The sequence below is a fragment of the Malaclemys terrapin genome, chromosome 3, assembly GCF_027887155.1.
Source record: "Malaclemys terrapin pileata isolate rMalTer1 chromosome 3, rMalTer1.hap1, whole genome shotgun sequence".
Classification (NCBI taxonomy): Eukaryota; Metazoa; Chordata; order Testudines; family Emydidae; genus Malaclemys; species Malaclemys terrapin.
This window is the reverse complement of record NC_071507.1, coordinates 183,704,555-183,723,938: the sequence shown is the minus strand read 5'-3', so window position 1 is coordinate 183,723,938 and position 19,384 is coordinate 183,704,555.

Here is a 19,384-nt window from a genome sequence, read left to right as displayed (position 1 = left end):
AGGACAGGTAGTATCATTGCCAAAGCTTCCAATTGCTTTTTCCACTCTGCCAAATTCTCTCCAGAGCTAGAGCTGTGGGTTATACGGCAGTGCCAGTTTTCTGATGGGCCTCTAAAACAGCATTCACTAAAAGGACAGGTTCATCTATTTGCACATGAAGATGTGAAACTCTGTTAAATGGCGAAAGTAATCTGGAAATCCTGAATTTTACGCACTCCAATAAGGATACTCACAAGTCTTATGGGTGAAGTTATATAGGTGCACTTGAGACGTTTTTCTAGATCACCAAAATACCTATGTGTAAACTGACCTCTCAGTTATTGTATTATAATTACAAACCCATCCAAGGGCCACCCCATCCCAAAAATCACTGACCAAGATTTTGTAATGGTCCACCACAGTGGTGGTATAATTTACTCGGCAAGTGAGAGTTGAGGGCAGGGGAGGGAGGTGTTATACCATGATAAAGGTTATTTAATGGTAGACAAGATAAATACAACTGGTTGTCAAAACAACCCCCCCTTTGCCCCCCAAAAAATCAGGGATTTTATTTAAACCAGAACAAATGGAATTGGATTCCACCTACCTACAATAACATTAAATATATGAAGAATATCTATAATTAAAAAAATGCAATCTCTCTCTCTCTCTAACACACACACACACACACACACACACACACACACACACACACACATATTCATGCCTCTCGTAACTTCCAAAAGAGATGGACCCAACTCCAGTGGTGCTTGCTTGTGGGGGTGCACATTAGATCAGATACATGGGATCCAAAGGACCTTTGGTTCTCCTGTTCCATATCTCTGGGACAACATGAATCAATGACAGGAGACGACTGGAACTGATGCTCAGAAACCTACTCAAAGGGATACTGTCTTGACCAGCCAGCTTTATACTGACAGGAACCTCTCCTTCACATCCGTCTGTCTCGCCTAATCTCAGCCTCTCTCCTCACTCTTGGTTTCTCTTGGTCCTGATTTCCCTCCATCCCTCTGGCTGCCCTCTCCCGTCTCCTTCTTTCTCTCTGTTAGTGCCAGACTCTGTTTCTCTCTCAAGGTTCCCCCTTCCTGCCACTGTTTCTTCACCATCCTCCCCTACTCCTTTCATTTTGTCAGAGGGAGGGGCTACCTCCTCTCCAGAGAACAATGACAGGGCATGCACCCTGAACACACCCTACATCATATAACCCAATACAGAGTCAGATCCCTTTACCATATTTACATATGCTAGGCACAACACAATGCTAGCCTTACAAATTCCTTTAAGACATCGCTTTTGTCTTTATGCTGCTAGCATAAAGTATCTGAACACTATGTGCATGTAATAGACTTCAAGGATGAAATCATTGCTGCATAAAGTACTTTGACAAAACTTGACTGCATTGTCTGGGTACCTAACATAATGGCTATGACTTGCATATTTGACTAGAAAAGATTATTCTTGACTGTACATGAGTTTCTGTGACTAATCTGAACCTGTTTTTGCTCATTAGGATACCACTGCATATACCATGTTGGAGAAAATGTGTTTGAAAAATGATACTTCTTGTAATGAAGTTAGAGCCCCAGAAATAATTTTCTGAGGTTTTTGGAGTTCAAACATCCAGAAACCTACATTTAAAACTGGCTTTAGTGCATTGAACTATCTGAATTACTTTTGTTCCGTTGCATTCATTTATAATTTGCATATGTTTCTTGAGATAGAAAATTGGTCTTGTAAGCAAATGATGTCTCATTAAGCATACAGGCCTGAAGAAATTTCTTGCGGGATCAATTCCATTGAATTTCACTACATTCCTGTTTACCAAACAGATGCAAATCTCTCTCTTCAGGACAGGTGGAATATTAAGTATCAGAGGGGTAGCCGTGTTAGTCTGGATCTGTAAAAAGCAACAAAGAGTCATGTGGCACCTTAAAGACTAACAGATGTATTGGAGCATAAGCTTTCGTGGTGAATACGTCTGACGAAGTGGGTATTCACCCACGAAAGCTTATGCTCCAATACATATGTTAGTCTCTAAGGTGCCACAGGACTCTTTGTGGAATATTAAAGCACCAGAGTTGTATGTCTTTGTGTTATTTGTGTTGCTGTTTTCTCACTTATCCTTAGAGTTACTGTTCTCTCTTTATTTCTTCTTCATCTGTAATTTATGCTGTGAACATCCATAATATTGAGGCTAATGGAGTTGTTTGGAAGCAATTTTCTAAAATAAAATCTGAGATTTTAGGATGAAAGCTTGAAAACAAAAAAAAGACAGGGTACATGGAATGATTCTCTTAATTCTAAAGTCTGGTACTTGCAATGGTAATGACAAGAGATTTTATAGTAATTATATTATAACAAATCTGGCATATTGCAAATATGTTTATATCTCTGATAACAAAGTGCCTTTTTATATTCTAAAGAATACTACTTCTAAGGCTTAACCCAAAACCCATTAAAATGAATGGGAATATGCGCACTGTCTTCAATGAGCTCTAGATCAGACCCTTAGTCACTTATGGTATGTCTATACTGCAATTAGAAAACCCGTAACTAGCCCAGGTCAGCTGACTCACTGCGGGTGTCTAATTGCAGTGTAGACATACCCTTAGGTTCCAATTCAGTAGTCCCATTGGAAATCAATGGGATAACTCATATATTTAAAATTAAGCATGTGCTTAATATGTTGTGGGTCCTTATTTCTCAGACTATCTTGCTGTGCCATTCAGTACTCCAGCAGTACAACATTATAAAGGAACTGTTCCCTCTAAAGCTAGCGTAATAAATTAACAGTGTATTAACCATTCCTGACACTTACTGGAGATTTCAGGAAACTTTTTAACATGACTTAAGCATATTAATGTACTTTCTCTTTTTAACAAGCTTGACATTTGCAAATGAACCTTTATGAACCAGACAAGAATACGTATGACTTCTCTAATCCTTTTCCAAGCTAAACTGCTTCAAATACGTGTCTGTGTGTGTGAGTGTGTGTGAGAGAGAGAGAGAGAGAGAGATGGCTTCTCCTGAGGTGTGCAAAGACCGCTAAAGAGAGAGGAACTTCTTAAAATTATCCTTGTAATCATGACTGACACTATTTAAGCACTCATCTGTGAGGAACATCACATGATCATATATACAGTGATTATGGGCTGTTGAAATAAATGAGCAATTTGCTCTTGATCGTCTTAAGGGAATAAATATTTGAGTGGAGTGCTCTGAAATCATTATTAGTGGTGCAAAGGGCAACTACAGGAGCTGGCTACTGCCATGTCACCATCTTCCCAGTAGTGGCAGGGCACAATTTGCATCAGTCCTCAATCTTCACGGGATCAGTCATGCTAATGCTGACCCTGACATTTCCAAGTGTGTCATGCTTTCTCACTATCACTTTGCTGGTTGTTAAATGCAGAGGACTTGCCTGCCACAAGGGTATCTTGCTGAAATATTTGTAGAATTTAATTTTAAAGTCAACCTGGAATTTTCAGATAAGTGGGGATAAAGAATGACCAACACCCAATGAGCTGCATTTATATTACCTATGTAATTCTTAGCGATAGCAGTCTACCTGGGTATAATTTCATCAACGGGGCTAATCAGTGCTCCAGTGCAATGCATTGTAACTATTTGCAGCATGAAAAAAGGAGCATCTGGGAGTCTTAATTAGTACAATGGAGAATTATCACTTCATTGCTCCCCTTCAACTAGTGCTCTGTGTTTGATGCTTGCAGTCTCTGGGCCTGAACCTCATAAGTCCTTGACACCTCTCAGGATGTACCCTTTCCACAGGTTAAAGAGTAGGATCCACATTTTCTCACAGTAAAACTCCGATCTGGATATATTTATTGTTTTTCACTTTCATCTGAAAGAATTCCACAGCAAAGGGCACCAGCCAAGAAAACAGTTACAAAGAGATCTCACAAAGCTGGGTGACTGGCAACAAAATGGCAGATGAAATTCAATGTTGATAAATGCAAAGTAATTCACAGTGGAAAAATTAACCCCATATACAATGAAGGGGTCTAAATTAGCTGTTACCAATCAAGAAAGAGATCTTGAGTCACTGTGGATAGTTCTCTGAAAACATCCACGCAATGTGCAGCGGCAGTCAAAAAGCTAACAGAAGGTTGGGAATCCTTAGGAAAGGGATAGATAAGAAGACAGAAAATATCATATTGTCACTATATAAATCCATGGTACACCCACATCTTGAATATTGTGTGCAGATCTGGTTGCCCCATCTCAGAAGTGATATATTGGGATTGGAAAAGGTACAGAAAATGGCAACTCCTTCTCATAGTACAAGAAGTAGCATTCACCAAATTAAATTAATAGGCAGCAGGTTTAAAACGAAGTATTTCTTCACACAATGCACAGTCAACCTGTGGAACTCCTTGCCAGAGGATGTTGTGAAGGCCAAAACTATAACAGGGTTCAGAAAAGAACTAGATAAGTTCATGGAGGATAAGTCCATCAATGCCCATTAGCCAGGATGGGCAGTCCCATGCTCTGAAGTGTCCCTAGCCTCTGTTTGCCAGAAGCTGGGAATAGGCAACAGGGGATGGATCCCTGGATAATTACCTGTTCTGTTCACCTGGCATTGGCCACTATTGGAAGACAGGATACTGGACTAGATGGACGATTGGTCTGACCCAGTATGGCTGTTCTTGTCCAAGTGCACCATCTAGGTGCCTCTGATGCAGTTTTAAATACGAGTTTACAGTATAAATAATCCAAAACAGTAGCATTCTCTTCACTTCTCTGCCTAGTCTCATCAAATCCCCCAACAGCAGACCCATACAATTCCATTTCCCATACTACCACACATTCACACCCTCAATTTTTTCAACATTTCACCAGTGCCTACGCCATATGATGACCTATGCAGGGTGCCAGGAAATCAACAGACTCAGCATATTCTGGATCTGAATCAGCGCATGACTTCTGACACCAGTGCTCTTGCCATCACATTTAATAAGTTGGAAATTATATATGACCAGTAACTCATTATTAAGTTTTTTGAGTCATCTCGTATTTTGACTAATTTGACTTATTTTTATTCATATTTATTATATCCATTTTTGAAGTGGAATTTAATGAAGAACATTGGTTCAATTAATTTTGATATGCCTGCATTAGAACATTGTTTATTCTGCTATTTGAATAAATTAAAAGTTGTCTTTTTTTCAAATGGACTATGCAGCAACATTGGAAATACTAGATAATTATCGACAAAGAGTTCTGTGGCACCTTATAGACTAACAGATGTATTGGAGCATAAGCTTTTGTGGGTGAATACTCACTTCATCAGATGCATGGCCATACATGCATGAAAGCTTATGCTCCAATACGTCTGTTAGTCTATAAGGTGCCACGGGACTCTTTGTCGCTTTTTACAGATCCAGACTAACACAGCTACCCCACTGATAGATAATGATCATCTCTCCTGGTTTCTTAATTCCTCACACTCAGTACAAGCGAGTGTGTGGAGTGCTTCTTTTCTCCTTGATGTAGTTTTATTTTAATACTTTGTTTCTCTTTGATGCTGGTCGGATGCTGGAAAAACAATTTGCAATTAAATTTTCTTTCATTTTTTAAAACTTCCATGCTTCTCTTAACTGAAATTGTTCTCAAAAGCATAATAGACATTTTTTGTTTACCAAAAATGGTGGTTTTCGCAAAGGAAACATTTTCACAAATATTTTGATAGAAATTTATAATTTTTTAAAAATCAAAAATGTTAACAAATCACAAAACTTTCCTTTTGAAAAAAGGTTGTTTTATGAAGAAAAGACTTTTTGCTAGAAACATTTTGACCACTTCTCAATCTTTTCCGCTCCAAATCAGTACTGAATTTAAAAACAAAACAAAACCAAAAAGTCTGCCTCTGCGGCATATTGTTTTGAAGAAAACATTACTTAATATAAGTATAAAACAAAAAGACTTAATGTAAATCCTCACAGCAATAGTATTCTACCCTTCCATCTCTTTCCCCTCAAATGTATGGAGAATTAAGATTTCTTCCAGAGAAATGCAAAAATATATAGGAGAATTAATATTAACTACTAGCTGAATTGGTGGTTTTTTGAATTGGCTTTCCTTCCATTTTTCCATAGATTGAGGGGCTTTGCCTACCCGTTTTTGTTATTAGTAAGGTGCAAAGTCTCTGAGTCTTGGATCCTCTCTGATATAGAAATGGCCATGGTCATTCATGTCTTTGTTATGATTCACTCTGCTCTCCTGGAGTCTATACATGAAGGCCACTAAGAAACTGCAGCAAGAAAAGGACCTATTGGTGTCTCATGTACTATCCTGTCAACAGAAGATTAATCCCTGCAACATATGTAAAATAAATAAATAAATAAATCCTCATCCCTATAAGCCAGACACTTAAACCCATGAATTGCTTATAATTAGTATGCACCTAATGTCCAAATTTTTCAACTCCCAGCTCATGATTCCAACCATTTGCTTCTTATTTATGCACCACTTGGTTGGTTTACTCATTTCACACTACTTCTGCTAGAAATATAATGTTGTCACAAATGGTGATAACAGCCAATAAGTACTAAATCTTTGTACTGCCCAAAATACAAGGAACAAGATGATGGATATTTTAGCACATAAAACTGCTGCTAAAACTATCCAGTGTAGCAAGCACTGAGGTGTCTAGGGTGGAATCAAATTTTAATTTCAAATATTACAGAAACAGCATAAAATCAATAGGGCACAAAGGGCTATTTTTCCTTTTGTTAGTTTGTTATTGGATTGGAACATTCTGTCCTTGGGAAACTGGGGGAACTTTCCAATCAAAGATTAACTTGTGGTTGTAAAATTACACTTTCCAATTAGGGATGAAATCCTGGTTATCATAAAGTTAATGGGTGCTTTCCCATAGACTTCAGAAGAGCCAGGATCTCACTTTGAGAAGGAGGATGCTCTTGTTTTCATCACTCGATGACTACAATTTTATAAATATACATGACATATATATTAAAAAAAAATAGAATTCAATTTTACAGGAGGTGTTCTTAAATCCTGTCCTTTTCATTATAATACCCCCTAGTCAGCCTAATTTTTTAAATTGAAACCCCATTAAATTATTCATACCATAATAGAGTATGGCTTGTAGCTTTACCAACTTATGCTATTTATCCTCACAGCTCTCACAAGCTAGAGAGAGCCTATCAATATCAGAATACAAGATTAACAAAAAGAAACAAGTCAGATGCTCCAGGAAGTGGTGGAAGTTCAATATCAGGCCCTCTAATTTAATGATGCTAAATTTGTTGCCCTTCAAATGAGATGTGTAACCAAATTCTTCACTACCTGTGATGTTCAAGGAGCCCATGACACTCTTTATGAGAGTAAAGATTATGTTAACCCTACTTTTTTGGTTTAAATTCTTTCTTGGGTGATTATATCCTGCCTGTTTGAAATTCTCCATCCAGGTCCAATTGGAGACAATTTTTCTCTGCTGTGTTTAAAGCACTGCACATTTCAGCTCAAGGTTGCTTTACAGTGGTGAGTGAAGTGATACTTTGAGCTTATATATATTAATTACAGCACGTGGAGACCTTGGGGATAAAAGGCACTAGCTAAATGCAAAATTTAAAAAGCTGGAACATTTTGGTAGTAATTAAATGAAGACTTAGTCTGAAAAAGCCATGCCCCTAGATAGAAACTGCCAGGGACGGAGCCAAAGAGCATTGGCCGAGGATTTCAAGGAATCAGATTTGTGAAGATTCCTCTCTATTCTAACTTTACTATAACATTAAAATCCCATTTTAATTTGAAGTACAGCAGTCCTAAAAGATTCATTTTTGTGAATAAATCTCTTTTGTGTGGGGCATCGTTAAGCTCCATTTTAAAATTATGAGTTAATAAATATTTAATCTTGTATCTGCATAATTTAGCTACTAACTGTACTTGGATGTGGTTCTGAAAAATAAAATACAAAACACAGTGGAAGAAATGTAAAATAGGGAATTGTAGAACTAGAAGTCCCCAAACAATTTTTTGTGGTCCTTTCTCTTGATTATTCAATCAGTTTTGAAAAAGCAAGAGAGAAGATAGTGCCAAGACACAAGTGGTATTAGCCCAACATATACTAGATGCAGGCTTAATGGAACTCCAAAGCAGGGCTAGTAGAGACAAATTCGACTATTGTTCAGCAGATAACTCCACTGAATTCAATGAATTTGCATCATGAATGAATTTGACTTCAAAATGCACCCGAGTAAAAAGAAGCTGAATAAGAAATACTTTTATAATTAAACTGGAGGTGGAAGATAATACAGTGGGGGTCTCACAACTGTTGCAGAAGTGGCAAAGTAACACTATCAAGCAGCCAGTCACCAGCACAAATGCTTCCTATGACTATTTTCTGTTCCTAGGAGAATATTTATTTATAGCAGTGGCCACTGCTGACTTGCTGACAAAGAAGGAACCTCCCCACAGCGTTGATGATAAACATACTGATAAAGTGCTAATTTTCATCATGCTGGAGCAGCCATTATTTGTTGGCAGCTACAGATGCTGAGACATTTTGACATTGAGAGTGTCAGGCAAGACATTAATTTTTCCAAAATGGTAAAAATGCATTAATAAATTGTACACGCTAATGGGTTCAAATAAAAAGCTAGACGGTGTAATTTTATTTATAAGTATATTACAAATGAGTGTAAATTATGGCACTATAAATAGTGTGTGTGTTTGTGTTATGTTTGATCATTGTATTAGTCAAAGTCTGACCCTGCAATCCTTGTTTAAGTAAAAAAATCAATGGCCATTTTGGCTGAGTAAGGACTCCAGACACACTTCCCAAATGACAAAGCATAGAGGGATTGTGCATCGCTGTGCTTTGCTGCTAGAGTACGGGTGGTGTCATGGGGTGCATGTTATCCTCACTAGCCCAGCAACCAATGGGTTAATACACTCACTGCCAGCCACTGCTGATTGGCAGTCTAACAAGAGCTGGGAGGATAAAAGGGCTGGGAAGCAGAAGTGGAGGTAGCTAACAGAGGAAGGAGCAGGCACGAGAAAGGAGCTCCTGTCTGTAGATTGCTAGAGAGCCACCCAGAGACAACACCCTGGAAGGGGGAAAACAGGCCCACAGACTGAAGAGCCTACAGAGTCCTTAGACTGATAGCCCCACTGAGCTGAGTGAGCCGGAGCCACACACCCCTCTCTGTTTGGACGGGGAAGGGTGGGGGAGCATCTTTGCACTGATGCACTGTCTCACAGTGGTCTTTCTCTATGTCCCTCTGTAGTCTTGTTACAGTTTCCACATGATATATTCAATACAGCGCTTAGCATTAAGCCTGTTTGGCTTGGACAAATATATATATTGTACACATCATAGGCTGTTCTCATTGGTGGCAGATGACAGAACAAGAAGCAATGGTCTCAAGTTGCAGTGTGGGACGTCTAGGTTGGATATAAGGAACCACTGTTTCCCTAGGAGGGTGGTGAAGCACTGGAATGGGTTACCTAGGGAGGTGGTGGAATCTCCATCCTTAGAGGTTTTTAAGGCCCGGCTTGACAAAGCCCTGGCTGGGATGATTTAGTTGGTGTTGGTCCTGCTTTGAGCAGGGGGTTGGACTAGATGACCTCCTGAGGTCTCTTCCAACCCTTATATTCTATGATTCTATAGTGCCAGATAATCTTTAGTTGGTTTATTTGGTGCGTGTGGTTTTTTTCCTGTGGCTGGAATGGGAATTGAAGAAAATGGCTTAATTTTTGTTTGAGCATGGGGGTAGAGTCTAAACAGCATCAACCTCCCCACCTTCAACTCTATGCAAAAATCAGTACTTTTGAGGCTCTGTAGTATTAGGACAGCAAAGTGCATGGCTGGGACTTCCTTCCTTCTTCAGACCCCATTTGTGAGGATATTCTGTGTCAGCCACCAGTGGAGAACCCACTGCAAGAGGCTTGATGGAGTCATGCTGCCATGGGGAACTGAGCACCTAGGGAGTAGTTCAGTGGTTCTGGTTATCTATGAAAAATGTGCTGAACTTCAGTGGATATTCCCAAGGTCCATAAGACTTTTCTGTGGATCCTGTCACTGACATCAATGGAATCTATGTCTGATGACTAGGGGAGTGATATGTGTCCATTAAGCATGTCCTCCTGGAATCATCCTTTCAAAGAAACCCTGATACTGAAACATGTGAAATATCCTGGCTCTTTCACAGGGTTTCTAAGGAATGACCCCTTAGGACTTTAGGCTGGAAAGTACCTGTAGTTGGCCCTCTAATCTTTACACTTTTACTTACTAAAATTTTAGTCCTAGAGTCATAGCCAGAGCACTAAGAAGGAAAGAAAGAGGCAAGCAAGCCTATTTAGGTATCCCAGTGCATACCCTACCAATGTAATACTGTTCCCTATAGCTTATTCAACAGTTTTATGTGCAATTTAGTTTTAACCCCTCCTCTCTTCTGCTTTCCGTTCTCTCCAATTATTTTTCTTAGTTTCAAACTCCTAATTTTGTTCTTTTCCTTTCTATTCACTTTTCCTACTTTTTTAAAAGTATTTGAGACTTTAAATGTCTCCTGTCTTCCTGCCACCACTCTGCCAGACCGTGCTGTGCAAATCAGCACTTTAAGTAGGTGGCACTTCATGTGAGTGGAATAAGGTTCTCCCTGGTGAGAGTCAGAGAAACAACTATATTAAACTATACCTCTTGTCTTGAAGCCAGATCTGTTGGAGGGCAAAAGAACTGCAAATAATAGGACACAATAATTCAGTCTTGATGGAAGGGTATAAAACAGTGGTGGGCAACCTGCACGCAGACCGTCAGGGTAATCTGCTGGTGGGCCACAAGACAATTTGTTTGCATTGACTGTCCACAGGCATGGCCACCCGCTGCTCCCAGTTCGCCGTTTCCAGGCAATGAAAGCTGCAGGAAGCATTACATCATTAAAGAAATCCTGAATGTAAAAACAGCAAAATCTATATTCATTCCCTTAGGCCTATCTACAGCATTCCACACAATCTGTCATAAAATGGCACTATAGTTCCTAAACACATGGTAGGGGGCAAGAGAAGAAACCTTAAATGGCTTGAATCACTCCTGGAAGGCCATAGCCAAGAAGTGGTGATGGGAAACTGTTCCTCTGACATTAGAGCCCTCAAATGTGGAATTGAATCTCCATTCTGTCCTATTAAATATCTGCATCCAGCGTCTAGGAGAAACTGAGTCTTCATGGGCCCCAATGGCAATTATATGCATATTATGCATTTCTCTTTCTCAGTATAAGCAACTACCAAATTCACCCAGATATCCATCTCTGTGGCTTATGTTGGCACTTGCACGGGAAGATGTTGGCTAAAGCGAAACTCAAGAAAGATGGAGGTTTTGCTGGCAGGCAGAGAGAAATACATTGACAAGCTTGCTGCTGCCACAATAAATCTTTCCATCAATTATGCCTGTCTGCACTCGAGGTACTTGTAGAGCAACTCCTTGCTGTCGTGGAATTCTCGTAGCTTCAGCTCTGGGTGTATGTCTTTTAAACAAAGTAGCTGAGATTGTGGACTGCGACTTAGTCTTTCTGCTGATGACCTGGCATCAGTCCCATACATCTTTGTTACCTCCTAACCTGACTAGTGCTATGCAATATACGTTGCTCTGAAAACATCAGGACTGGAAAAATTACAGTTGGTTCAGACTGCAACATCACCCCTTCACAGTAGTAAAATGAAAGCATGTCATCCCTATACTCGCTGGCTCCAATAGGTTCTTACTGAACACTGAGACAGTGTAAATTCTTGATCCTTATATTCAAGGCCCTCCCTGGCCACAGCCAAAGAGGCCTAAAATGGCCCCCCTCACTCTTCAGAACCTTGATGGCTTTCAGCAACTCAGATTTTCCCACTGTTCTAACAGAGCTATCGCAAAGATGAAGCTCCTGTGTGCTGCAGACAGGGCTGTCTCAGCAACTTGTCTGAGATTATGGAAAGTTAGTTCTGTGGGAACTAACAAAGAACACGAAGCTCAGTACTCTTAGGTCTACGTATAAAACACATTCCTTTCCCTTCCAGCCAAATATCCTGCTAACCTTTATGAAGACAAAAAAAACTCGTAACTACCGGTAATTCCTCTTTAGATGGGAGGGGGATGGACTGGAGAAGGAACTATTGATTTAAGTCTCCTTCTACAAATGTATTAAAACCTAGACAAAAGGGGAAAAATAAAAGTCTAGTCGTTTATTTTTATTTTATCCCTCTGGATCTCAAATCTCATGGCATATTTACAGGGGTGTTTTTAAAAAAAAGCCTGTAAAAATTTATAATAAAGCAAATTCAGAGATTTTGGTATTTCAGCTAAAACCACTGAGAATTTATGTGGCTATATCTTGATATAGATATAAATACATAGACTTCATATTTCAGTGATCTAGATGTATTTAAGAGTAGGTTAGATAAATGTCTATCTGGGATGGTCTAGACAGTATTTGGTCCTGCCATGAGGGCAGGGGACTGGACTTGATGACCTCTCGAGGTCCCTTCCAGTCCTAGAATCTATGAATCTATTGTCTCTTGAGTTAAAAATGTTGACCTCTGCTTTGCCCTGGTCAACATATAGCCCTTTGGGTTAATACTGTTGATCTACTTACCATATGTAGGTTCCATGAGCAGCCTTAAGAACAATGGAGAGCTGGTTATAAGTATACTGAGATGTATAACATTCTGTAGGTCACTGTACTTCATAATGATAAATAGGTCCCCTGTCAGAGTAGCTACACAATGTCTTAAAACCAGCAGAAATGTGAACATAGATTAGAATTAAATATAAGATAAATGGGTGTTTTCAAAGATTACTACAAACTGTTCTAAAATACAAAACTTCAAGATCTTTAACAGCTCTTTCCAATCTTCACAGGAGCCTCTGCAAATCATTCTCCTGGTCAATAAACCCAGCAAAGAGGCCTCTCAGAATTTGTGAGCTGGAATTCCCTGCCAGCTTCTTGCATCTGCCGGACCATGAGGTGTGAGCTTGCCAGAATTAAATCATACAGCATTGAGGCCCTATTTTTCAAAGCACATAAGCTCCTTTTCTCTGTGAAAAAGGACTATAAATGGTACTCAGGCTTCTGTCCTGAAATTTTAAAATCAATGAAAAGGATAATAAAATTGTTCTCTGCTGCAAAGTGTTCACGTCTAGTTTTTTGTTTTAAAATTAAAAAAGTGCTTGCTTAAAAGCAGGCTACTTCCAGAAAAGAGGTAGCATGTGATCTGAATGCATGCAACTAAAGACCTCAGCAGCAGTTTTCATAACAGGGGGAACTAATGCTAGAATCTTCACACTCCCATGATATTGTTGTTTACTTACACTATGGAAGCCGTAATCTGGAGTAGAGCCCCATCTTGCTAGGCACTGTACAAATATCAAATAAGACTGTCCCTGCTTCAAAGGCATTCTAAAAAGGAATGTGACTTGGCAGGCTGGCTACAGTATATGCTTAAAACTGATGGCAAATAAAGAGTAGCGAAAAGTGTTTAAGTGGTGAGCAAATGGTAGGTATCAGGAATAAGTAGTTTTAGTGATTGGAAAATTAAGCCCAAAGTACTTAATGATCCTAAATGCAGGATCATTGCTGAGTGCTTACAAGATGTACAAAGATGACTCCTAAGAATGTGGGCCTTGGTTATTGTTGTTATTGTTTATTTTTTTATATTGTGCTAGGCTCTGTAGCCCTGTATCATGGAAAAGATGGTCCTTGCTCCAAAGACCTTACACTCAAAGTATATGCTAAACATGGGTGGATGCTACAAAAAGAAAGGGCTGTGGGGAAGAGAAGCACAAGGGAAGGTAACAGTGGAACAAATTATGATTACTATAAAAAGCAGTGGTCACAGCACATCAGCTGCTCAGCCATTTTATTCCTAGATTGGGAAGGGATGGGGGTATTCTGCAGTTTCTCTTTAAATCATATGTGGCTCCTGGGAGAGAAGCTGGAGGGAGAAAGCAAGTGATGATAATAAAGGGGATGGAACAGGGCACAAAAGCCCTGCAGGGAACATGGTGAGCAGTAAAGAGCGGCAAGCAGAAGAATATCAAGGTAGTTCCTCAGAAGTTGTGAGAGAAGTATCTGTGCAATGGCAATTGCCTATAGCCGAAGAATCCCCTTTAAAGATATAACATTACAACCAGGATACAGGACGGACTGTGGTGATATCCAGGTATTCCATATGGGGAGCTGCATCATGTTTCTCTCCCAGAAGGAAGAGCAGGAGGGCTATGTTTGACAAGGAAATGCACAGGGACTCAAGCAGCAAAGTTGAATGAATCACAAAGGAAGGAGCCCTCCCCAGAAATCCCCAAATGACTTATTATTATTTGCATTACTGTAATGCTTGAGAGTCCTAGTCATGGCTGGGACATTTACGGAAGGCAAAGAAGAAAAACAGAATAATGTGGAAAATAGAGAGTAGTAGGAAAAGCAAGGGTTTAAACCCCAGGGAGACTTTCGGTGATATGCAAGCTGCCCTTGGGACGAGGGACTACGGGAGTTGGAATAGCCTGAGTAAAGGTAACAGTATTTCATCTGAGACAAGACACAAGGAGGAAACTGAATGGCTGGATAGTATTTCTCCTAATTACTTCCTGTCAAGGCTGTATCCCCACTTTGAACTTTAGGGTACAAATGTAGGGGCCTGCATGAAAACTTCTAAGCTTAACTACCAGCTTAGCTCTGGTTCTGCTGCCACCATTTCAATGGATTCCATTCCTGGGAAACCTTGAAAAAAACGCAAAAAGAAGAACAGGAGTACTTGTGGCACCTTAGAGACTAACAAATTTATTAGAGCATAAGCTTTCGTGGACTACAGCCCACTTCTTCTGAAACTTGAAAAAACCTTCACCAAATCCCTGGTGAAAACAGATCCAAACCCCTTGGATCTTAAAACAAGGGGAAATTAACCATTCCCCTTCTTCCTCCCACCAACTCCTGGTGAATCAGTTCCAACCCCCCTGGGATCTACAACAGGGAGAAATTAACCATCCCCCCTCCTTCCTCCCACCAACTCCTGGTGAATCAAGATCCAAACCCCTTGGATCTTAAAACAAGGAAAAATCAATCAGGTTCTTAAAAAGAAGGCTTTTAATTAAAGAAAAAGGTAAAAATCATCTCTGTAAAATCAGTATGGAAATTAACCTTACAGGGTAATCAAACTTAAAGAGCTCAGAGGACTCCCCTCTAGTCTCAGGTTCAAAGTACAGCAAACAAAGATAAACACTCTAGTAAAAGGTACATTTACAAGTTGAGAAAACAAAGGAAAACTAACACGCCTTGCCTGGCTATTTACTTACAAGTTTGAAATAAGAGAGACTTGTTTAGAAAGATGTGGAGAACCTGGATTGATGTCTGGTCCCTCTCAGTCCCGAGAACGAACACACTCCCAAACAAAAGAACACAAACAACAGCCTTCCCCCCCCCCAAGATTTGAAAGTATCTTGTCCCCTTATTGGTCCTTTAGGTCAGATGCCAGCCAGGTTACCTGAGCTTCTTAACCCTTTACAGGGAAAAGGATTTTGGAGTCTCTGGCCAGGAGGGGTTTTATAGTACTGTACACAGGACAGCTGTTACCCTTCCCTTTATAGTTATGACACTTCCCCATACAGGGAAGGAATCTGGAAGTAGGGAAGACTGGGAGCTACATTGGCTGCCAGGTATTCAGGAGGGAGAGGTGACCTGTTCTCTGCCAGATCTAATGCTAAGAGAGCCAGCAGAGAGCAGATTTCTGCAGCTGCCCTGAAGCTAAGGGGTGTGTGGTAGAGAAAGATGTAGCCAGCTAGGCAGATGCTCAGTTGTACAACTGAAAATGACATAGTAGTGATCGCAACAGGAAGCTAGACACAGTGTTATGAAGTGATGTCTGTGAAAAAGGGCAATGCATTGTGGGATACATTGTGGAAGTTAAATCCTAGTGAGAAAAATAGAAAGGAGCATAAACTCTGGCAAGTGAAGTGTAAAAATATAATTAGGAAGGCAAAAAAAGGAATTCGAAGAACAGCTAACCAAAGACTCAAAAAGTAATTAAAATTGTTTTTAAGTACATCAGAGCTAAACAACTAGTGGGGCCACTGGACAATCGAGATGTTAAAGGAGCACTCGAGGATGATAAAGCCATTGTGGAGAAATTAAATGAATTCTTTGCATTGGCCTTCATGGCAGAGGATGTGACGGAGATTCTCAAACCTGAACCATTCTTTTTAGGTGACAAATCTGAGGATCTGTCCCAAATTGAGGTGTCATTAGAGGAGGTTTTGGTACAAATTGATAAATTAAACTGTAATATGTCACCAGGACCAGACGGTATTCACCCAAGAGTTCTGAAGGAACTCAAACCTGAAACTGCAGAACTACTAACTATATAGCAGCAGAAGAGCCAGCAGTAACCTTTGTCACAGGGAAGATCTCTTCTCCATTATAATATAGAACTCTGGGACCTTCAAAAATAATTAGACCCTGATCAAGTTTTCTGGGTAGAGTGACTCATAACTCTGTGCATGTGTTTGTATTTGGGATACAATTTATGATGCTCATCTTTTGAATGCTAAAAGCAAGTGAAGTGTTCAAAGTCATCTTTTATTCTCTTTCATGATTAATGTTTCAAGTAAGCTGAAAGGGGGTTAAAAAGTCTGCACATATACATTAGTCCCATTTCCAAAGGGCTTTTGCTCTTTCTTGTGGATATGAAAAGCAAGTCAGATACAAAGTTTAATCAAAGCCATTTAATGACTATGAGTTAAGATGATTCTGTCATAAAACTGCAGTGAAATATGAAGTTTTTGCATTAAAACTGAGTGTTACTTATAATATTGTTGTCATTTTAAATAGGTAAAACTTTGTTTATACATTATATAAATACAACTTACAACATAGATATCTCATATATTATTAAGTGTTAGAGATGGCTATTCACAGCAATTGGACCAATTTCTCCATGTTTTCTATTTCCAAATACTCATAGATTCGAAGAATGGTTTACAAGTATTTTTTCAGCAGATGGTCTTGCTGCAATGATTCATTGAAATGTCAGGAATTCATTATTGATAATTTGGATGTGCACAGAACAGATAATTTGCTGTTCACACGGAGGTTGTCTACATGGCATTTGTTGCTGCTTCCTGATTGGAAGATTCCCAAACCGCCCTACAGTTTTCCAAATAAACGTGTGAAGCTCCCCAGACATGTTTTGACTCTTTCACTGTCCATATAGAGAAATCTTTGGTGGAAATGCGAGGGGTGGGGTGGGGTGGAGACCTCAGGCACATTACAGAAGTGAGAAGATGGCTTACATTTGAACAATATTGTACTGAAGAATAGTATTTATAGCATTCACCTACTGTAGTAATCATGATATGCTCCTAAATGCAATTCAAAATGATAACACACAACTGACAAAAGAGTAAACTGATAGAGTAGGAAGGAAGGTGAGGTATAATTACTGGGTTTGGCTTGGTAGTTTCCATGGGAATTAGATTTGCTTACTCAGCTGTGTTGGACTGAATTTGGCCTATAATCATTTCACTTACTTAAATGTCTTTAAAAGGTTCCACCTCCCATGAGCAAGTTCCAGCTCTGAAATGTCAAGATGTAATTCCTGTGAAGTCAGATGACTGATGAGCAATGATAACCCTGTCAAATATAGACAGAAGGAGAAAAATGCTATATTTTTCATAGTATTTGAAAATAGCATTTCACGCACATCCTCTGCAAGGGGTCTAGCCAAATAAATCCAACAGTGATTTCTTGGAGTTAGGATTAGAAAAACAAGCATCAAAGCAAATATTACAAGAACAGCAAAACCAAGCCACATGCCTTTACATTACATTTCAGTGTTGAAGTAATTTGTCTTCACTTCTCTAAGGCTATGACTACATTACCGCGGTAAGTCAACCTACGCTACGCAACTCCAGTTACGTGAATAATGTAGTGGAGCTGACGTACCTTAGGTCGTGTTACCGCAGGGTCTACGCTGCGGGGGGTCGACAGGAGAAACTCTCCTGTCGACTTACCTTAATCTTCTCATCAGGGGTAGAGTAGAGGGATCAACTGGAGAGCGATCGGCAGTCGATTTGGCAGGTCTTTATTAGACCTGCTAAATCGACCGCCGTTGGATCGATCTCAGAGTGTCAATCCCTGCGGTAGTGTAGACCTGCCCTAAGGGTTTGATTCTGTGAGTCACTGAGTATTCACAAAGCCTGGTAAAGTCAAAGAAAGCCTATATCTAACTGGATCAGGAGCTTAAGCCACTTTTCTCAGTTTTTATCTTTATTCCTGTAACCTCTTGGGGAGGTGGATTAACTACGTTGATGGGAGAAGTTCTCCCATTGGTGTAGTAGCATCTTCATTAAAGCTCTACAGTAGCGCAGCTGCACTGTTTTAAGTGTAGACCTGCCCTGGAAGGAGGCCTGTGGGACTTTGCTAGGAAGAGATAAATAGGGACCCTAGAAAGAGCAGTCTCAGTGGAGTGGAGGGAAAGAGAGATTGCAAACAGTCGAGGAGGGAGGTGAAATTAAGAGAGTTGCCACTTCAGTCTCTTCCCTTGTCCTGTATTCATTTGAAACTCAGAGATCCTAATTCTTGAGAGCTGTCAATATGACACCTTCTATAAGCAGTAAATTTACCTTTTTTTAAAAAAAGTTGTAGTGATTTTTTTCCCATTATACAAATTCCTTTGAAAGTGCATTGGCTACTGGAAGTGTAAGAGGAACAGCAATATGCTGCAATTCTTTTTGAACTGAGATTGTATCAGCTCCAAACAGCTGTGTAGGACAGACCCTTTTTCAGCTTGGAAAGGTCTGCTTCTTCAAACCCAATCTGATTTTCATGCAAGTCTTTTAAAAACCATTAGGCATGAATTATTTCTGCTCTCATTCATGGTCATCAATTTCCAAGTCTGCCGCAGATTTTATTTACGATATTTGTTCTAAATTGGACAGCAGAGCTGTGAGAGTTTTTCCTTTAACCCATTCTTGACAGAACAAGGATGGTCTCACGTTGCAGTGGGGGAGGTCTAGGTTGGATATTAGGAAAAACTATTTCACTAGAAGGGTGGTGAAGCATTGGAATGGGTTACCTAGGGAGGTGGCAGAATATCCATCAGTAGAGGTTTTTAAGGCCTGGCTTGGCAAAGCACTGGCTGGGATGATTTAGTTGGGGTTAGTCCTGCTTTGAGTAGGGGGTTGGACTAGATGACCTCCTGAGGTCTCTTCCAACCCTAATGTTCTATGATTCTGGATAGAAGTATGTAAACCCTAAATTAGTGTCAGACTGCACTGCCTAGCCCTTTTGAGTAAATGATTACACAAGTGCAAAGAATGCATAAAGTAAACAAGTATATATCATATACAAGGTAGTGGAGAATTGATCTC